We start from the raw sequence: 22,423 nt of genomic DNA, 5'->3' as shown, positions 1-22,423 counted from the left end.
CTATATCAAAGAAAGTGGGTACCCATGCATACTAGTAGACAGGAGTTCCCATAAAGACCACTTTGGTGAGCTTAAAAAATTCTACATATACTTTTGTTTGAGAGGGTTTGCACAGCCTATTCCTTCTTTCTAGAATATTTTTCTGCTAGGCAGCCATGTGGCTCACTCTATTAATCCTTTAAGTCTATGCTCAAATGAGACCTACCCTGATCAGCCCTGCCTAAAGTTGAAACTACCCATTCCCACCGACCCAGAGAATTCTCTTTTGTCCATAACTTGGTTACCTTAGTTCCACGGTATTTACCATGTATCCCTCCTCTACCATTTTCTCTCTACTAGGATGTCAGCTCCCAAGGGCTAGAATTTTGGTTTGTGTTGTTCACTGCTCCATCACTGTAAGAACTCACCATCAAGGTTTGGGAAAATCAAGTATTAGGACTGAGTTCCAGGAACTGGAAACAGAGAAAAGGGACAGTAACTAGACAGAAACTTGATAAGCTCTGAAAGAGTACAGGCCAAAGACAAAAGAAGGGCAGCCAAGAACAGTCTTCTGGAATAACATAAGGGCAGCTACACTTACAGTTACTCACTGATGAGGAGGACGTTTGTATGGCTGAACAAGTTTCAAGATGTTTGGCAACAAAGTCAAGGGCTATGGTGAGCGTTTGCCATGATTTTAACTGCCAGGCAGCTGAATCACCACCATCCGTTAAGCTGCAGTAACAAACACTTCCTCCCCATATTGTGGTGGCTTTAAATAAGGACATTGATTTCTTGCCCATGTATATGTCGATCACAGGTTGGTAAGGAGGCTTTGCTCGCTGTAGACAATCAGGGATGTAGGCTGCAGAAACATCATCTTAGCATGCTTCCATATTTGGAAAAGTAAATTGGGAGAACCATACGCTGGCTCTTAGTGCTGTCCTGAAGTTACTGTCATTGACATATCCTGAAGATGTATGTCACTGTTACTCATATTTAACTAGCCAAAGTTAGTCACATTGTTAAACCTGAGTTAATGGGGGTAAATAATGCACTTCTCCTATGACAGGGGTTGTGAAGGTAAGTGATGATTAACAGTCTTCTTCATCCAGATCTGTAATTGGGAACTTCCCTTATGGCCCCTGCAGGGAAGGAGAACCTTCATACCTTCTCCTACCACAGAAATCATAAGTACCTGATAATTTGTCTCCCAACTCTTCCTGACTCTAATCATATGCATGGGAGTATGATTTGAACTGGGGTTGATGATACAAAGCAACATGGGAGGGGAGAAATCTTTCTGGCAAGACTCTGATGGCAGGAACATCTGTTTCCAGGGACAGTTGTGGTAACCATGGCCAGTAATGACTTCCGGCATTAAGTGTAAGCTGGGGGAGGTATTCAGAGTCCAGTGCTGACCAGCATGGAATCCTCACCTAACAGTATGTGACGTGATTCAGAACACAGTCATGGCTATGTAGCTTCCTGTCACACTGATACAATTCAAACCCTAGTTCTCCAGCATTCCAATCACTTCAATAAGCGCCCTAATATCTTTTCAATTAATACTTTGTATTTAAACTAGCTCAATACATCTCTATTGCTTGCATCACAATTAATACAAGTGGTCTGAAAAAGTGTGCACCCTTCTTATCCTATTTATTATCATATTTGCAGCCATTTGAACAAAAGCTGCTTTATCCAGAACTTGGCTAAATGGAAGAATATCATTCCTATCACTTTAAATTTAGTGGTTTTTTTTTTTTTGGTAAAATTATCCATGAATATAAACTAAAAAACAATTAAATTTCTTGAAGATATGAAAAGCAACACTTTTCCTTCTACTGCATCAACCTCTTCCTCCCACAACCAATTTCTACTTTTTTAGTTGAATATATATATACATACACACACACACATGTATATACACATATACACATATATATTGCTTTTTAGGGCCACACCTGCGGCATATGGAAGTTCCCTGGCTAGGGGTTGAATCAGAGGTACAGCTGCTGGCCCACACCACAGCCACAGCAAGGTGGGACCTGAAATCTACACCACTGCTCACTGGATCCCCGACCCACTGAGCAAGGCCAGGGATCGAACCCACATCCTCATGGATACTAGTAGCTAAGCCACAACAGGAACTTCCTCTTTTGATATTTACCTCCACATCTCTAACATCTTTATCTCAACAGCCAACATTTCTGTACTGCTTGCTTTGTGCCAAGTATTGTTCTCAGCAAGTTAGAAGTGTAGTCACATATCAGTCTTACAAGGTAGATAATTATGATCCCAGTTTTCAGATGATAAAACTTAGATGCAATAAGCAAAGCAAATTGCCCATGGTTAGACAGTTATTACTTGGCAGTGGTGGAATTGAAACCCAGAAAGTCTGACTCGAGAGTCTGCCTGGATAACCACTATGCTATGGTGCACCTCTCTCTGTATCATATATTTAGATTTTGATTTTTCAGTTTGGTGTATTTATTGATTAACGTCCCACTCGGTGAATATCTCTCTTCCCATCACACACACACGTACACTTCCCATACCCCATTTTCCATGAGCTATAGAAATACTGAGTAATTACTATGTCTATGCAAATGATATTTATATATGAGCCACTAATTTAACTTCAAAATCTCCTCAAGTTCTGTAAACTTCTTCTGAATACATTCAAACATTAGGTAATGTATACGTTTTACCTTCTCATGGATTGCTCCTGGGGTCTTCAGAGGTAGTCTAATCTGAACATGTTTTCTCTAGGCCTGATACAGAACTGTTTTTTATTGGTCCTACCTCCTGGAATGACTGTCATAGTTTTCTTTCCTCTCCTCATATTGGATCTTCTATTCTGGGATTTCCACAGCTTCTATTTTCTTAGGTTACCATTTGTATTTTTTTCTAATGACATATCCTCCAATAGTTTCCTAAGAAAGAATACATGAGAGACAATTTGCTAAAACTCTACATTTCTGAAAGCCTTTTTATTCTACATGCACAACTAAATGATAGTTTGTCTGGGTATAGAATTTTAGGTTGAAAATAAATTTTCTCTCCTAAATTCTGTAAGCATTACTCCATCACCTTTTAGTTCCCGATGTTGCTTTTTTTAATATCTTTTTTTTTTTAATTTCTTGGGCCGATTCTGTGGCACATGGAGGTTCCCAGGCTAGGGGTCTGACCGGAGCTGTAGCCACTGGCCTACGCCAGAGCCATAGCAATGCGGCATCCGAGCCACGTCTGCAACCTATACCATAGCTCATGGCAATGCCAGATCCTTAATCCACTGAGCAAGGCCAAGGATCGAACCTGCAACCTCATGGTTCCTAGTCAGATTCATTAACCACTGAGCCACAATGGGAACTCCCTGACGTTGTCTTTGAGAATTCCAGTTCCATTCTGATTCTTAATCACATTAATAAGTGAATCTGACATTAATAAAAAATAATTTTCTTAATTTTTTAGTTTCATAAGGCTATTTTGTTCAATTATAGCATACACTGCTGCATAATTTTAAGATTTTTATTTTTGGCTTATAGTTTCCTAACTTGGGTATGTTCTGCATTATGTTCAAATATAAATCTTCCTCAATCTTATTGTTAACACAAATAGACAAACAGATATTTCTTCCCCTCCCTAATCTAATTTTGTTTCTACAGAAACTCTTTTTTTTTTTTGCTTCACCTATGGCATGTGGAAGTTTCTGGATCAGGGATCAAACTCATGTCACAATTGTGACCCAAACCACAGCAGTAATGATACTGTATCCATAACCCACTGCACCACAAGGGAATGTCTACAGAAAACTCTTTTAATGTTGTCACTGTTTTTTTTTTTTTTTTTTTTTTTTTTAGTGTTCCCAGTGGGAAGTGGGAACAGATTTGCAGGAATTTAGGGGAGAATGAATGTGGATACTCTAGAAATGGGGACAGATAGTACCAAAATTGAAGGTAAGACAGAGTTTATCTAGTTTAACTATTTTATTTTACATGGAGAAAAAAAAGCCAGAAAAGTTTAAATGATTTTTTCTGATGTCACATGGTAATACATTGAGTAACCACTGAATTTATCACTCAAATTAGGGCACATCAGAGAGTGAAAGGGAATGGTATGAACAATTATACCAGGGAGTTCTCTCATGGCACAGTGGGTTAAGGGTCCAGTGTTATCACTGTAGTGGCTCAGGCTGCTGCTCTGGTGAGGGTTCAATTCCTGGCCCAGGAACTTCCTCATGCCATGGGTGCAGACCTCCCCCCAAAAAAATTATACCAGAAGGGTAGATGTAAACCAGGTAAACAAGGTCTGCTCTGGGGAAATGAGGATGAATGATTATCTTACAGAAATCACGGTTTAACCAACCCTAGAATTCTTGTCTCCAGCATCTTATCTCTCCTAGTCCTCCAACTTGTATAAACCTCACATACCTTCAATCTGTTTAATAGTTTCTTCTCTCACATCATTTTATTTCATTCACATATTTCTTCATTCATCCTGCAAATAGTTATTGACCACCTACTTTGACCTCTGATCTTTAAAGTCATTCCTATCCTTTTAAAGGATTAGTTATTACTTCCAATTTAAAATATCTCATGTGCTTAAAGTCAGAACAAATATTAGAAAACTACTGCCATGAAGCCGACACCACCATATTTTATTCAAGAGGTAAAGATCGGGGTAAATTGTGACCTTTTTTGGTAACATACTACAACTGAGTGAATTCAGTGGCACTACAGTGAAGCAGACACACAGCGAGCTGGGAGTATGGGGAACTCAGCAGATTTCTGTGATGGGATTGGCACACTTATTCACTGGGCATTTCAGGAACAGCTTTACAGCAAGGTCAAAGGGCATGCCAACTGAGGATAGAGACATGAAGTGAAGCCCAGAGAAGCAAACAAGCAATTGCAGACACAGAAGTGAAAACAACTTCAAAGTCCCAGCATCCAGTTTCATCATTAGGGTTGTCTTTTTTAACTTTTTTTTTTTTTTTTTTTTGTCTTTTTGCCTTTTCTAGGGCCACTCCTATGGCACATGGAGGTTCCCAGGCTAGGGGTCTAATCGGAGCTGTAGCCACCGGCCTACACCAGAGCCACAGCAACGCAGGATCCGAGCCGCATTCGCAACCCACACCACAGCCCACGGCAATGCCAGATCCTTAACCCCCTGAGCAAGGCCAGGGATCGAACCCGCAACCCCATGGTTCCCAGTTGGATTTGTCAAGCACTGCGCCATGATGGGAACTCCTTTTTTTTTTTTTTAACACTTTTCAGAGCAATTTTAGGTTCACGGAAAAATTGAGAGGAAGGTACAGAAATTTCCTACACACATGGAGTTCCCTTTGTGGCTCAGTGGGTTAAGGACCTGACACTGTCTCTGTGAGGATGCAGGTTCCATCAGTGGGTTAAGGATCTGATGTTTCTGCAAGCTGTGGCATAGGTTACAGATGCAGCTTGGATCTGGTGTTGCTGTGGCTATGGTGTAGGCCTCAGCTGCAGCTCCAATTCCACCCCTGGTCCAGGAACTTCCATATCCCACACGTGCCATCATAAAAAGAAAAAAAGATTTCCCACATGTGCCTTTCCCCTCACATGCCCAGCCTTCCCCGCTACAACATCCCTCCCAGTGGGTATGTTTCTTACAACTGACAGACTTATACTGACACATCATAATCCCCCAATGTCCATATGCTTTCTTGGGGTTCACGCTCAGTGTTGTCCCAGGGTGATATTTCAAAGTAAAATTTCTATTTTGATCAGTAACCATACGAATTAGAACTCCCTTTTATGAGAAATGTGAGATTCAAGGGCAAACTAGCTCATCTCTTTACTGGAAATCCAGTCAAAATTCTAGCTATATTCTCAAATTGTTGCTGTCAGTTGCTTAACTTAAATTTTTTTTCATCTCAGGTATGGATTTTGAAGTCTATCATTCTTGAGATGGGTAAAACTACAGCTGGTAGTTTCATATACAAAACCGAGGGGAAAACTTCTATATATCAATGTTGGGTTTTCTACAGATTTTGGAACATATGAGCAGAATCTTTTGATTTTGATTAATAAATATCTACTGAAATAGGTGATACAACCACAAACTGCACTAGCTGTTTCGTTACAAGAATGGTCCTGGTTCATCTGACCTTGCTGCTTGTTCTGTCTTTTGACAAAGCTAACATTTCTAACTTCCAGCCTCCTCAACTATGGAAAAGAAAAAAACAAGACTTTCATTGAAGTTTTGTTGGAAAATTCAGTGTAATGTTGGACATTTGTGCCGAGCAGAGGGCCTGATCTAGTGAGTATTTAGTAAATGCCAAGTGGAGTTGGTCGTTTTTACTTGGAAAAAATTGTCTCCAATTTTTCACTAGTAAGCAAACTCTTGAGATTCAGTTGTAGATGTATGTAAAAGTTTTGATTTTTTTCTCCAAAAGCTACATAAACAATAATTTCCACATGATTGACAGGTCATTTGATTAGTGCATGATGAAATTCAGATGGTATATTTCACCTATGGAAGGAGGTGTCAATGACACAGTTTCACGGCCATGGGTTACGCTGACACACTGGATTCTGTGGTTGTACAGGAAGCACCAGGCTGTTTCTCTTGGCAGCTGCTGTATCTGGTGAGATGTATTTGAGGATTTGTTGACAATATGGCAACAGCAATAACGACAACAGCAAAGTATGTATTGAGACGCTGTCAGTTGTCAGGAGCTGAGTTTCATACTTTATACACATTATATTGGCTAAAATAAAGACATACTTGTGGTACCCTGGGGAGGCCTGGAAATTTGGTAGTACTGTCAGGTTCTTAGGCAAGCAGAGTCAGGGCTGCAGGCTTACCTGGACTGACAAATATTAAATGTGTGCTGTATTTCTCCAGGAAAACTGGGTAAGAGAGTACTGAAGAGTTGGTTGAAATGGAAATGAATCGTCTTTTCTACAGAAGCCTCAGAACATCCAAATTTCCAAAGTTAAATAATTTAGAACTTTTGTGCAAGTAAATAATAATAAAAAAAAAAGATAAAAAGGTAACTCCATGTTAAATGAATGGAACTACCATTATATTGGAAAATAGATACATTTGGGGGAAGTTAATATAAAGTCTAAGTGAGGATGTCTAGAATTCAGGAGCTCCTACACATTCACTTCTAATTCTAAGCAAGGCTTGTAATAAAAAATAGTAACCCTTAATTTGCCTATATGAAGCCCATTTGGCTTTCCATTTTCACTCTTGTTTTGAAGGTAGTAGCTGTTCTGCTTTTACTTCTTCTTTTCAAAGTCACCAGTTTCTCAAATATGAGCTCCTTGAAATCAAACTCACTTTTCTCTCCAGCACACAGGTCACATGAGCAGACCAGGAGGGGAAAAAAAAAAAAAAAGATTTCAGAAAGCACAATTCTTTTGAGGAGTCACTGTGCCTGCTGCAAAATTATTCGAATGAAAAGATTTTTTTTTTTTGAGGTAAAACGACAATTAAGGTCGACCTCCTCCGTTCAAATTAAAAAAAGAGAGAGAAAAAGGAGTGTAATGAAGAATCTGACTCCTTCCTCTAATTTTACAAGTTCAATGGTAATCTAACCGTGCCATTCATTTACAGAAACCATTAATTTTATGATGTGGCTGAAAGTAGTAGGCCTCAGCTTTCATTCTCTTACTTTCCCCCTCCCTTAGTCTTTGTGTGTGCACCTGTTCGGGCCACTTTAGCATCCCATTTGTAAAACTTTGGATAATCCTCTGGCACTAACCCTGGTGTGATAATACTTCTGTTATTCAGCAGCCTAATTACAAAGGACAACACAGATAAAACACTTCAGTCCTATTTCTTAATAGTTGATTTGCCAATTTCGCCAAGCTCCAAAGAGAATGGTCTCCAAACCTGGCTGGATTTAAACTTAATCTGAATTTGTTCACCACACGGAACACCAATACCTCCAAGCAGGCCTTTTGTTGTTAGATTTCTGGACGCCTCATTCCTTCTCCCACCTTCCCTCCTTTTAAACTATGACACGAGGAATCTGTTTGTTTGTTAGAATACAGTTTAAGAGCATGGTTTGAGGATGCCCCTAACATCCTTTGGAGACCACGGCTGACATCCTCCAATAACAAGCCAAATAGAGACTTGGGGCTGGGGAGTCTGAAGAGGTACTTTATGCAATCAATCTAAGTGAAAGATGAGCTAGTAATGCTTCTCCATTTAACACATTTTCCTGAGGGCAATAGCTTCAGAAATGGAGCTCAGTAAAGAAAAAAAAAATGTGTCTGATATTTCTTTTCTGGTTTAAGATGGAAGAAAGAGGATTATTTCTAATTCATGGCAAACCCAAGGAAAGGATCATTCCTTCGGTACAGATAAGCCTCCCAGTATCTGCGTACCCAACCCTGCTGCTTTGATCTAGAAATGGGGCTGGAGAGCTGGCGACAAGAGACAATTTCGTGAGTTCTGGGAGCTTGCTGATCGTGGAGAATATCCTGCAGTTTTGAGGGATCCACTAAATCTCTCCTCTACAGCATGTTTTGGGGGTGTCTGAGGGCACTGCGCAACTGAAGGGCGCGCCCTGCCACTGGCTTAATCCCTTGATTTTGAAACCCCAAATAACTCGAGGGAAATTTAATACATATGTTTCTGATTCGCTTACACTGCTTCATCAAAACGGTGTTTCGTAAGAGCTATTTGATATCTAAGAAGCCTTCTCAGACTTCTTTCTAAGCCTTTTCTTTTGCTCCAGGAAATCACATTTTTGTCAGGTTCAGCAGAATTGGCAGCACGGGAGGCCTCCATTTGGTTCTAAAGGTCACACTCACAAAACCATCAGAAGCTTGGACATGGGCAGAAAATGTTGCTGCCCTCGGCTCCATCACCAGACAACCGACAACTCTGACAGGTGAAAAACTCAAGGATATTATCAAAAGTAGGACGGCACAGATTAATTTCACTGACTATTGCATCTAGTAATTTCATCAGCATGTTCATTTCTGCTTTCCAAGATGTTGTCATGGATTAAATGACAGAAGACTAGTAAACATGTTTATTCCGTTTTACTGATGGAAACGTATGTCTTTGATGAAAAGGATGCTTATTTTAGTCCAAAATGACACTATAATTTGTTAAAAACACCAGCTACACTGGGTCACATAACCAGTTCCTAAGCCATATAACACCACTGAAAAATATGTAGAAGAAACGATATCTAAAGCCCATTAACTATGGGGCATTTTAATGTTTTTGGGGAAAAGTTCACAGTTTGAAATTTGAGTTCTTGATTAATTACCGAAATTGTCAAAAAGAATAATAATAAGTGAATACCACCCAAGTAAAGCTAGTTATCTGGGAGTGGTTTAGAATAATACACTGGGGTATTTTACTATTAACTGAGCACTTACCCAGCAAGGTTCAGGCACTGTGCTAAGTGCTATATGCAAATGATTTCATTCGCGTCTCATATAATCCTATGAAATAGGTACTAGTATTTCCATGTCCATTTTTTCTTAGGAGTGAAATGAGATTCGGCGATTTAGAGGGAGAAAGATTATCTGTCAGGTCAGGGATGGGTACTTTCATCACTTCTTTCTTCTTCTTTTTTTGGTTGTGTCCAAGGCATGGGGAAAGTCCCGGGCTAGGGATTGAACACACACCGTGGCAGGGACAAAGCCAGATCCTCAACCTGGTAGGCCACCAGGGAACTCCTATTTCAGTCACTTCTTATATTAGTGCAATATTTTTACTCAAAGGACATGATTAACACGTCCAGTTTTACGATAGCGTAAAACATGCACTTCAATACCCAAGGTACTGTTATGAGCTGGATCCTGAAAACTGGAGACCAGGTATCATCTCTACGGTAACAGTTGTAAATACTGCACCTTTTGTAGATCTGTGCTTGTTCAGGTGACCTTTTCCAAAATGTTCTTCCCTGCACTGGTTGGGAAATGTATCTTATCTGCCTAACATTTTCCTGGGTCTGGTCGTTCTTTGATCCTTAGAGAGCATGGCAATTGGGGTAAGACCCTCGAACAAGTCAGGTTTTCCCTAAGGACAAAATAAAGAGCCACAAACCTAGAATGTTAGGAGAACTTTCCAAGAGGAAACGGTACTTCACTGGTACCCTTCTGTGAAAGGTGGCAGTGGAATCCTGGAGGGTACATTCTAGATGTGCTTTTTATTGCTGTTACCGAATACTTATCACAGTGCCCGACAGGTAGTAGATCCTCGGTAAATTTTTGTTACATGAAAGGATTAATAAATGACTAAATGAGAAACAGAGGTCTTTATATTCCCTGGATGAGACAGACACACATTAACAGAAAAATGGTGAGATAGCCTGTGATTTTGCTCCTGAGGTCTCTGATTCAGCATAGACTTACATCTACCCCATGAGTTGAGTGGGAACGACGCCTTTTTCCACCCAGAGCAGTACCTGAGTCCGGAGCTCTGCTGTGGAGTCTGTGGCAGCCACTCCCAGATGGCCCCTGCTGATTCGCTCCTCCTGTATTCCTACCCTGAGTAGTCCTCTCCTACGTTGAATAGGGTTGACCTATGCAACCAACAAGACATTACCGAAGTGACGGAGCCTGACAACGACACCAGGTCATATGATGGCTTCCCCCTTGTTCTCTCTTAGATCACTTGCATTGTGGGGATCAGTCGTCACGTATAAGGACATTCAAGCAGCTCAGTGCAGAGATGCACGTGGTGAGCCCATGAAGGATGGACTTGATGGCTGGGTAAATAAATAGTCCTCCAAACAAATCTAGCGCCTGGCAAGCCTTCAGGTGACTGCAATCTTGGCTGACATCTCGAGCACCATCTCCTGAGAGACCCTGAGCCAAAACCACTCACCTCAGCTGCTCCTGAGCTCCTGGCCTACAGACCCCGAGACCGAAAATGTTCACTGCTGCCTTCGGGTGCTAAATGTTGAGGTCATTTCTTTGACAGCCACAGCTAATGCAGGGTTGCACTGAGTGACACAAAATCAGATTCGGACACCTAAGGAAAGAAACACATAATGTCGATTGGCTTATCTTATACATATGGGTCCGTCGGAATGCAGTTGTGAGACACCAATCTTTCATAGGAGAATTAGGCCTAATAATATCTTTTCCTAGTGATATTCACACGGGTTAGGGTGAAATCTGTGGAGGTGTGTGTGGGTGTGTGTTTTAAAGGTCCCCAGTGCCTTTGAATGACAATGAAAATAATCTGAAGCATTATGAAAATTGGATTCTGGTGTCAAGTTCACTCGTTCACTATGTGACAATGGTCAGGATGCTTCAGCTCTCCGAATTGTAAAGGTGAAAGTCTCTTAGAACACGGTAAACCAGCTATGATGGAAAAAATAAAAATCATTTAAAAAAGAAAGTCTCTTTTAGTTAAAACTTGTATGAATAAAGTATATCAGCTAAATAACTAACAACTGAAGACCTGACAATGGTAGTCAGCATTCCTGGACTTTAACAACGGGTACAGGTCAGTGACGGACACTGAAGAGAGCCTGTTTTAAGGGGAGCACGTGTGCGGCCTTATCTAAAAGGCCTTTGGTACGCAGCCACCCCCTCACACTGTGTTAGAAGCTGGCAGCGCATCTGGCATGACTCCCAAAGAAAGGAGATGTAGCAAGTCACCAGTGTAGACAAACGACACTTTGGAGATGACTCATCGGCCACCAAAGATTTCACCTTCCCCAGCTTGTTTGGAGAGAGAGTGGTCTGATGCATGAAGGAGGGGAATTCAAGAATTCCTGCAAGTCAGTTCCTGGCGTCAGCCAGAGTATGACCTCACCCACGTTCCCACCTCCACGAAGGAACATTTCTGCTGACTGCTGGGGAAATGAATGGTTGTGGCACCTTGTCACACTGGGTGAGATGTGGGGTGAGGGACCTTCACCACTGAATTCGGTGCACAAGCCCTGGAAGTTTCAGACAAGTGTCACCCATAAGAAACAAACTGAAATTGTGGCATATGGGCAATTGAATCCTTTCTTTACCACTTCCTGGAGGTATGGCCAGGTAGATTATTTCATCACTCTAAGTGTCATCCTCTGAAAATGTGCCTACCCAAATAGTATCTACCTCACAGAGGTGTTGAAGGATCAAATAAAGCACCGAGCACCTTGTAATCCAATCTGATAGTACTTATCATTACAGTTCTACCTGTAATCCAAGTACTTGGACTATGAAGCATCTCTTGGAGATAGGCTTTGGGGTGGTTTAAGATCTTCTTTTTTTTTTATTTCCTGGGAGACACTTACAGTTGAACTGGGAGTTACAGAATATTTACAAATCTGGTCTCTAAACCAGGCTAGAGAGAAGGCATGGATTCTTTGACTACGGGAAAAGCCGGAAGCTAAAAAGCAATATATGATTTTAGAAGACTTATTTCCCTGGGACCCATGGATAACTTTTTGTTCCTGGGAGGGGGAGGGCTCGTTGTGAGACGGACAGTAATGTCATTATTCATGCTGTAAGCCAGCCCACTTCAACTGCTGTCTCCACAATGCCTACAAGTGTAATAAAAAAAAAAAAAAAAAGAATACAAAAAAACCACTTGCTTCCTTTTTTATGAGTATTGACATTCTTGTGCAGTATTAGGAGAGCTAATTTAGCTTCCAGTTCTAAGAATTTTTGAATCTATAGCCAGTAATTATTGGCATTCAGAGGTACAAAAGAGGAAAACAAAGCTTGCAAATTCTAGCACATTCATGTGGGATTGGGAGCTGAATTAGGATCCTCACACCCCATTGAATGATCAGCCCCCCTATTAGAGCCTTATTAAAATGGTAATGATTATATGCCAGCTATAGGCAGGCAGCCGCACCTGTCAAAAACTACCCCGATTATCCTGTTCATTGAACTGTCTGGCTCTTGAATCAGTGTCTCAGGTTTACTTCTCTGTGAAGTTTTTTTTTTTTCTTCCCTCCCCCTCTGGTCTTAAATTTAAAAAAGATACAAGAACAAACATTTCCTTGGGGTAACAGAACACTAGCGTATTTCATTCTCTCTTTTCCTCGTTTTCTGTTTTTGTATCTGGTATGGCAATGCGATAAGGGAGTTATCGTCTCTTTGGTGTCGTATAGAAACAGGAGAAAGAAACAGAAGACATGTAAAATCCCATCTAAATAAAAAATCCTCATGTTAGCGAAAGATAATGCAAGTCCATACTGAATCTAAAAACTGGGAGCATTCAATTGTCAATGACAAGTACTGTGATCAAGGCACAGACCCTTTTTACTCAGGCATCACTTGCCAAACCTGGAGATCTGTGGTCCTTCATTTAAAAATATAGAAAACAAAATGTTTTTCATTTGAAATCACTTTTTTCCTCTAGAGGAACCCTACCATCGAATGCACAATTGTTGTTTTCTTACAACACTAAATTCTGCCCTCCCTGGGGGGAAAAGTGTCTTATAAAGTACAGTCACCCCTCTGTGTCTGAAGGGGACTGGTTCCAGGACCCCTGAGGATACCAAAATCTGCAGATGCTAAAGCTGCTTACATAAAATGGCATAGTATTTGCATATAACCCATGTACATCTTCTCATATACGTTAAATTGTCTCTAGATTATTAATAATGCCTAAGGCAATGTAAATGCTACGTAAATAGTTCACTGGAAATTCAAGTTTCCCTTTCTGGAACTTTTTAGAATTTAAACAAATATTTTCTATCTGCAGCTGGTTGCATGTGAAGATGCAGAACCTGTGGCTATGGAAGGGTTCTGTATTTCATCTAGCGGTGTGTCAAATTCCGTAATATAAGAGAACATCGGTATAAGAGGGCACGGAGAGGACGGATGTCATCAACAGTACTTGTGGCAGCTGCTCTGATGGCAACTGATCAGAACACTTGGGGAGAAGGGTCAAGGTGTAAAGACAGCAATTTTTTTTTTTTTTTTTTCTGTTTGGTTTGTTTTTGTTGGAGAATACCTTTCTCTGATTCCTCGCATTTCTTAAGGGGAACCACAAAGGATTTTTGTTTGCGACGATTGCTACGGGACTGAAATGATTTCTGTTACCTGTCAGGCACACGGCTCAGTCACTGGACAACAGAGCAGGAAGAACACGAGGGCTTTTCCACCATCTGCTTTTTGGCGGAACGTGCCCTTGGAGGTACTTTGAAGATCCAGGCAGCTAATACTAGATGGAAAGAATCTTAAGTTCCTTTTGCACACTCTTTTGTTAATCTGCAGGAAGAAAAACAGGATTCAAATTTGGGACTCTGGGACTCTATCCTAGCTGAAAGCACCATAGACTGCCAGTCCTTTTGATAGTATGCCATGAAGAAATTCACAACCGGGTCTAATCTAAATTAACTGAAATCTTAATTACACGGAGCTGCTGTTTCTATTACTGTAACAACAAAAGAATACATCTTTTACAACGATTCACAACTCATCTGAGACAGTCTTTCTCAGAATGCTTTCTGTTTATTGAGTGACTTCAGTGCAATGCATTCTCTTACCTCCCCTCCACCCAACCTCCCCTGCCCCCATCCAGCCGGTACTGATTGAATATCATGTAGTACCAACGGAACAATTCCCAAGCTTTTGCTGCCAATTTTTAAAAAGGTTGTATCATGGGATAATTGAATATTGAAACATTTGATTACTGTGCAGCCAAGCTTATTACCAGGTTGTTTGAGACTCAGATCCTTTCCACGGTCCTTAAACCACTTGACCTTGCTATAGCATGAATAACCCTTCTCCCCTCTGTCCAGTACCACTCAGCCTGACACTGTGACGCATCAATATCCTGGGTCTCCTCCTACTTTCCTTCTTAGAGTTTTGCTTTCTCCTCATCTTAGTGATTTTATTTTTGCTACGATTCCTAAGTCATCTCTTCTAAAAAGACAATCCCAACTTTCAATCTCAAATAGAGACTTCTGCAGCCATTCCTTCCCAACACCTGATTTCCTGTTTCCCCAAAGATATCACTTACATGTGGAATCTAAAATACAGCACAAATCAACCTACCCACAAAGCAGAAACAGAGTCACAGACATAGAAAACAGACTTGTAGGAGTTCCCGTCGTGGCTCAGTGGTTAACAAATCTGACTAGGAACCATGAGGTGGCAGGTTCGATTCCCTGGCCTCGCTCAGTGGGTTAATGATCCAGCATTGCCGTGAGCTGTGGTGTAGGTTGCAGATGCGGCTCAGATCCAGCGTTGCTGTGGCTGTGATGCAGGCCGGCAGCTGTAGCTCCAATCAATTTGACCCCTAGCCTGGGAACCTCCGTATTCCGTAGATGCGGTCCTAGAAAAGACCAAAAAAAAAAAAAAAAAAAAAAAAAAAAAGGAAGAAGAAAACAGACTTGCAGATGCCAGGGGTGGGAGGGACTGGGAGTTTGGGGTGAGCAGATGTGCAAACTACTGCATTTAGAATGGACAAGCAATTAGACCCTACTGTGTAGCACAGGGAACTCTATCTAGTCTCTTAGGATAGAATGCGATGGGAGATAATATGAGAAAAAGAATGTACATATGTGTATGATTGGGTCACTCTGTTGTACAGCAGAAATTGGCTCAACCCTGTAAATCAACTATACTTCAAAAAAAAATTTTTTTTTTTTTGGTCTTTTTGCCATTTCTTGGGCTGCTCCCACGGCATATGGATGTTTCCAGGCTAGGGGTCTAATCGGAGCTGTAGCTGCCAGCCTGCACCAGAGCCACAGCAACTCGGGATCCGAGCCGCGTCTGCGACCTACACCACAGCTCGCGGCAACGCCAGATCGTCAACCCACTGAGTGAGGGCAGGGATCGAACCCACAACCTCATGGTTCCTAGTCAGATTTGTTAACCACTGCGCCACGACGGAAACTCCCCCTCCCCAAATTTTTTTTAATAAGTTAAAATTTTAATAAATTAAAAAAATTTTTTTAAATATCCATCTCAGCTTGACCATATCTGCGTTAGTTGTTAAACCTGCCTCCATTTCTGTAACATCCTCTCCATCTAGGAACTCACCAAAGCCTACAGATTCAAATTCTACAGCATCTTACAGCAGAATTTATTTGTATAAACTAGACACTGTGTGACCCTACCCTTGGCTGCCTCTTCCCACATTTTGCCTTTACACATGCATTTTGTCTTACGATGACCACTATTCATATAAGGGTAAAGGGATGTCCCTGAAGAAAACAGTCTTGGGTCTTTCAGTTCAAACACCAAGACTCCAAGAGAACTCAGTGTGTGAACAGTGTAGCTGGTGAAACTTGTGACCACTTCCAGCCCTTCTGTCTACATCCAGTAGGTAAGAATATCTTGGGTCAAAGGGAAAATGAGAGGACCAGAGGGAGTGTGAACTAGGAGAGGAGTTTGTGGACACCAGGACAAGGAAACCAGGATCGACCCCTTTTAGGGCTTGCACAGCCTCCACCCAGGGGGATGTCATCCTTAGCCACGCCCAGGAAGCATGGGGAACTGAGCCCATGCTTGCTGTGGAGCCTTCATGCCAGCGAGCAGCATACATGGCTATGCTGGCGGTTCTAATGGTCCGTCCTAATAACAGCCCTTCGTGATGGCGTCTGGTACTCACATCCTCATGGACACTAGTAGGGTCTGTCACCACTGAGCCGTAATAGGAACTCATATGAATCAAGCAGTGACGTTGTCAGCCAAACAATTTAATAAAAAGAGGACTCTGCAGTTCTAGACTCCGGTTTAGTGGTTCCCGACCTGGGGTGGTCTCTCCAAGTCATAATGGCATCACTTAGCTCTCTTCCTAGTTTTAAGAAAGCCTGCTGAAAATGAAGTATTTGGCCATGATAAAATTGCATAGTTTTGTGATTCCCAAACAATGTGTTAAGGAATACAGGAGTGAGGGGGCAGGCAGGCCCTCAGCGAACGCAGAGGGATACTGCAGGACATTTTTTATATCTGGAGAAACAGCAGTACTCAGAATCTGTCAGCCCTAAGGGAAATATTTAGCTCTGGCTAGTCCACAATTTCAACATGAAATTGTGCTACATTTCTTTCGATAAGGTCCTATTCATGAAAGTTAGTTTTCTGTAAGTAGTACAGTAAAAAGCAAATGAGTGCCATGTGAAAAATCAATGTGTAACCGGAAAAAAAATTATCATTATCTGGTAATAACCTGTTTACAAATCTGATTGCAAGATTTGATAAGGTAGTGATGCCCAAGAGGCATATACACCTATAATTGTGGTTTTATAAGAATGAAATAAAATCTTCCTATTTTTTAATTAATTTTTTTTGGCCACACCTCTGGCACGTGAAGTTCCTGGGCCAGGGACTGAACCCATGCCACAGCCATGACCCACACCACAGAAGTGATAATGACTGATACTTAACCTGCTGAGTCACTAGGGAACTCCTTAAAATCCTTTTAAAGTTTAGGTGTATTTTTTTTCCAAATGGCTACTAAGTTAGTAGGGCATAAATACCTACTAAGCTGTCTGGATCTAAATATTTAATAAACAGAACCGCTACTTTCTTCCTTTTTTAAAATTTTTTTGGGGTCTAGAAGAACCATTAACAAAATTGAGGCCCTAAGAGGGTGCCATGAACTGAGAAAGTTTGAGACTGTTTGGTTTATGCACACACACAAAAATTATTTTATTGATTTCAGCTACAATCATTGAATTAGTATAAACTTGGGGTGTCATGTTTGATGACCTGGTATGAACAGGTCCAACTGGCAATACTACGGATGTTTCTGGTAGAAAATAAATCATTAACGAAAAAAAATAATCATTAATAAATGTTCTTTTGTAGACTGTCTTTCAAAACATAAGGAACTGGAGGGAAAGGTATTTAAAAGGTCCTTGATGGGAAATGGATAGAAAACCTAGATCTTGTCCAAGGCCTGGTTTAACACACGAGGAAGCTAAGATGTGTCAAAATTGAGGGACATGGCCACAGTCACACTGCTGGTGAAGGAAGAACCAGGGTCACCATCAGGTCTCTGCTCCCTTTTCCAATGTGCTTCATCGGACTTCCTCCCTAGGCCTATCTGGAATTTATGGAGGGACTTTTGAATGCTTGCAATAGCAATTTTGGTAGGTAAATGATCATTCTACCTGTACCCTATTCAAGAGTACTTTCCTCTCGGGAGTTCCCTTTGTGGCACAGTGGAAATGAATCTGACTAGCATCCGTGAGGATGCAGGTTCGATCCCTGGCCTTGCCCAGTGGGTTAAGGATCCAGCATTGCTGTGACCTGACCTAGGGTGCAGACGTGGTTCAGATCCTGCATTGCACAGGCCAGCAGCAGCTACAGCTCCGATTCGACCCCTAGCCTGGGAACCTCCATATGCTGCAGGTGCAGCCTTAAAAAAGCAGAAAAAAAAAAAAAAAAAAAAAAAAAAAGAGAGAGAAATGTCCTCTCCAAAGGTGACCTTTTGGCCCTGAATAATTCCTAGAACACACTCAAAAAGCACACGCTAAACTGAATTATATAGTAACTGTTCACCTATAGATCGTATTTCTTAACCTCAAAGCTATGTTGATGATAATTAACCCAACAGGGAATTTAGAAAGACCCCTTAGTTTACAGAAGGAAGGAGTACAGAGCTGGTTAATGCATCGGTGCATTAAAAATTTTGTCTGGAGCGGGTGTGCTTGGAGATGCCTGTATTTCACAACAATTTTTGTGAGATGCTAGAGAGACAAGCCCTAGAGAGCTATGTTCAGTACTCTCAGTTAAGAGAAACATTTGATTAAGAAGTCAAAGCCTTCTTAATTTTTTATGTACCTCATGTGTTAAGATTTGAGGATAAGAATATTTTGAATGCCATTCTAGACAATAGAAATGCCAATCTTATTTACCAAAGGCAAAAGCCAGGAGTCTGAGAAATGTGTTGAGTTAGTAATTATAAGTATCTAGAGTTGTACAGCGTAGTTTCAAAAACCAAAAAATGAGAAAATGCAGAAAAATTCCTGCTGCTTTAACATTTTGCTCTCCACAGATGGTCCCCTGGTCTCGACATAATTTCCTCTCTCATTTTGATGATATGGGCTGGAAAATGTCTCGACCAAATTAAGCTAATGGAGGTCAGTGTGTGGTATGTGCCATTAATTTGAAGAACAAGGAGATAGATGGAGGGAAGACAAGGTAATGATTTGTGACAGGGGCCCCCAAATTTGATTTCAACAATTCAATTACCCTTTTTAAAGTCCCCCAAAGTAATGTGCCTGCAAAGCCCTGCATTCCCCACCCACGCAGATGGGACACAAAATCCGCTCTTAACCCCAGTTCTCTAACACTTCCTCTGGGACACGCTGTAGCGGATGCACGATAAAAACAAAACGAGTACCCGTGTGTCCTACTGCAAAATGTTAGAGGTGCTCGGGCAGCAGAGAGCTGTTCTTACAGGGCTTGAAGGACAGGAGATAGCAGGTTACATGCTGGAAGGCCTTCCTAGGGACTTCCTGCTAGGAGCACGGGACCAATATTGCCAAAGCAGCTCTGGCACTGCAAGAGACTGTGCCATGTGCGACAGCCGAAAGATGCAAGACAAACTGAAACTTCAGCCACTGCTTCTCAAGGGGAACCGAGGGCGGCATATACTCTTGTCAAGGACACAGCCCTATGTTTTATGCTAGGGAAGGAAAGTCAGAGAAAGACAAATACTGTGTGATGTCACTTCAGACTAGTGGGTATGACAAAAAAGAAGCAGACACAGATATAGAGAGTAAACTAGTGGTTACCCGTGGGGAGAGAGAGGGTTAGGGGCAAGACAGGGGTAGGGATTAAGAGGTACAAACTACTAGGTGTAAAATGAACTGTACTACCCAGGACATACAGCCAGTATTTTACAATAACTATGAATGGAGTATAACCTTTAAAAATTGTGCACCTATAACATATAGCATTATAGAGAAACTATCCTTCAATTATAATTTATTTTTTAAAAAAGGACATAAGCCCTAGAAAGAAGCCTGAATCCAGGTTCCGTGGCCTTTTAGCTCTCTAACCTTAGTAGACTGGTTAATTCCTCTAAGCCTCAATTTTTTTTCTTGTGTAAAATGGGGATGATAGTAAAACTTATTACATAGCATCCTTAGAAAGATTAAATGGGATAGTTTATATAAAACATGTATGACCAAACTGCACTTGTAAAGGTCAGAACTAAGCAAATATGGAAACCCCACCTTTTTAAAAAAGGAAACTGTAAGGAAGTAAGTTTCTTTATTTTCTTATTTTAATAATTGTGAAAATGCTTCAAAGTCTGAGTTTTTATTCATCACTTGCACTGCCTCTGGAAATTGATATGTCATCACTCACCTTAAAAAGGAGCAAGGTCATGTGCTTAACGTTGACTCTGTGCACCTTCACCCACAGAAGTAAACTCCACATGTGAGGCGGTGATCTTTTCAAAGTGCCCTGTGAGAGAAGCACCACAAAGAAAACCCGAGTGACGCATTAGGAAACAGAATTCCTTTCCTTTTTAGCATGTCTTTGCATCTGAATCAGAACATCCATAAAGAAATTTCAGAATATTTTATGAATACACAGCCTTTGCAAAGAGCTGCAGATATAGCAACGTATAGAAGGGCTGCCCAGCCTTCAGGCTTCCCTGCTGAGTCATGGCATTAATAAAAGCCTATAAAGTCATGACTCTGTGTCTTGGCATATAGCAGGGGCTCAGTTATTGGCAGCTAGATAACAGGTAACAGTGAAAGCAGATAACTGTAAAGTGAAACCACGTCTTAGGAGAACACATGAAAAATTTGGTGACAACCTATGTGTTAGAACATGGATGTGAAAAAACTAGCTTCTCTTACCGCAAATATTTTGATGAGGAAGTGATTTTCACCTATGTATCCTGAAGCCCTCGATTTGCACAGTGTGTGAGGTAGATGGAACGCTCTGGAAAGTTTCACAGCCTGATTGCTTTTGGTGGCACCTGTAGGGTGAAAATGCAAAGGTAAACATTTGCTTGTTCACAACATTGTGACATCAATTACTTAATTCAACAAATAATTATTGAGCACCCATTCGTTGATATGGGCTGAATCCAGTAAGATGGGCAAGAAGCAGAAACAGCTTTCTAGATATCAGTCTAGCAAGGGACTCAGACACCAATAATTTTAAAAATCCAGTAGGACCTGAACTAGAAGAGTAGTATATATAGAACCACATACAGAAGGTGACACGGAAAGCATACAAAGGGCAGGTCTGGGGCTTGGAGGGTGAGCCAGGGAGTTCAGGATCTTTATCACTTTTTTTGTTTCCTGCTTTGTCAAATACAAAATGAATCACAACAGACACTTTATTGGGAGAGCTCTGAAACAATAAAGAATTATATCCAAGGAGAGGAAATTTTATTCTTTTGGTTAAAATAGAAAGTATTTGTTGAGGAGCAAATTAGGAGTGTAGGATTAACAGATACACACTAATACATGTAAAATAAACAACATCTACTATATAGAACAGGGAACCACATTTACTATCATGTAAATCTATAATGGAAAAGAATCTAAAAAAAGAATGAATATATATACACACACACACAAACACACCCACTGAAAAAGAATAGATATACATATATATTCTGTTTTATATCCATATATAAAACTGAATCTTTACTGTATTCCTGAAACTAACACATTATAAATCAACAATGTTGCAATTAAATTTTTTTTAAAAAAATTAAAAAAGCATTTTCCCAATGTATGAGAGTCTATATTTGAAGAATCATTTTTAGTACTTGTGTATTTCAGGCAAATATGGCCAATTCTCAACCACTTGGTTATCAAAACACTGCACAAATAGGAGTATCACCTATCTTTCTAAAGACCTAATAATGAAAGCTTAGAAAGTTTGCATGGCATTTTTTTTTTTTTTTTAATTTCATGGCATATAGAAGTTCCCAGGCCAAGGACTGAATCCGAGCCACATCTGCAACCTATATCACAGTTTGGGCAACACTGGATCCTTTTAACCCACTGTGTTGGGCCAGGGATCAAACCTGTGCCTCTGCAGCAACCCAAGTCGCTGCAGTCAGATTCTTAACCCACTGGGCCATGTCTCCTACATGACATTTTATAGACAACTTCCACTTCTATGTACTGGGCAGATGGACCACGTTATTCCGGAATAAAAGGATCTACACCCCTTGAGTAGATAAACCTATTTGGTGCAATCTCCCCTTTGATCAGAGGATTCATTTGCTTTTCCAGACTAGAGAATGACCCAACCTCACCACACCTGCTATTTTGTCCATTATGCTCATCACACCTTCTCAGTCTAATTCTATACATTACAGGGAGCTCTTGCGGCCTCCTATGTCCGGGCTGTTCAGATCCCCATCAGAGAGGGCCAAAGGCCCAGGGTCCCGCCTCCGGACCCACACATGCCAGGCCCACGGGCTGGCCCACACTCTGGTGGGCAATCTTGCCTGCGGAATCGGTGAGCTGATGATGAATGGCTGTGAAGGCTTTGTGATTGCTCAGGCTCCTTTGTGGGGCCTGACAATGGAGGAG

The 22,423-nt window shown here is 41.1% G+C and overlaps 1 protein-coding gene across 1 annotated transcript in view; it reads right to left on the bottom strand.

Annotated features, from left to right (window-relative positions):
• Positions 1 to 324: 324 nt before the first annotated feature.
• The window catches only part of LOC106510400 (uncharacterized), a 422,513-nt gene continuing 400,414 nt past the window's right edge, over positions 325 to 22,423 (bottom strand). Inside the window, exons 15-19 of the mRNA XM_085024903.1 lie at positions 20,723 to 20,844; positions 20,223 to 20,321; positions 13,995 to 14,162; positions 10,825 to 10,971; positions 325 to 2,918 (exon numbers count right to left, since the gene is read on the bottom strand). The gene's annotated coding sequence lies outside the window, so the exon portion shown is untranslated. The remainder of the gene's footprint in view (positions 2,919 to 10,824; positions 10,972 to 13,994; positions 14,163 to 20,222; positions 20,322 to 20,722; positions 20,845 to 22,423) is intronic.

This window comes from Sus scrofa, chromosome 5 (genome assembly GCF_054392235.1).
Source record: "Sus scrofa isolate SSC_HxYL_T2T_F1_AM1 chromosome 5, Sscrofa_HxYL_maternal_Yorkshire_Landrace_v2.0, whole genome shotgun sequence".
NCBI lineage: Eukaryota > Metazoa > Chordata > Mammalia > Artiodactyla > Suidae > Sus > Sus scrofa.
Note: the sequence above shows the minus strand (reverse complement) of the source record. Positions and strands in the feature narration are given on the sequence as shown.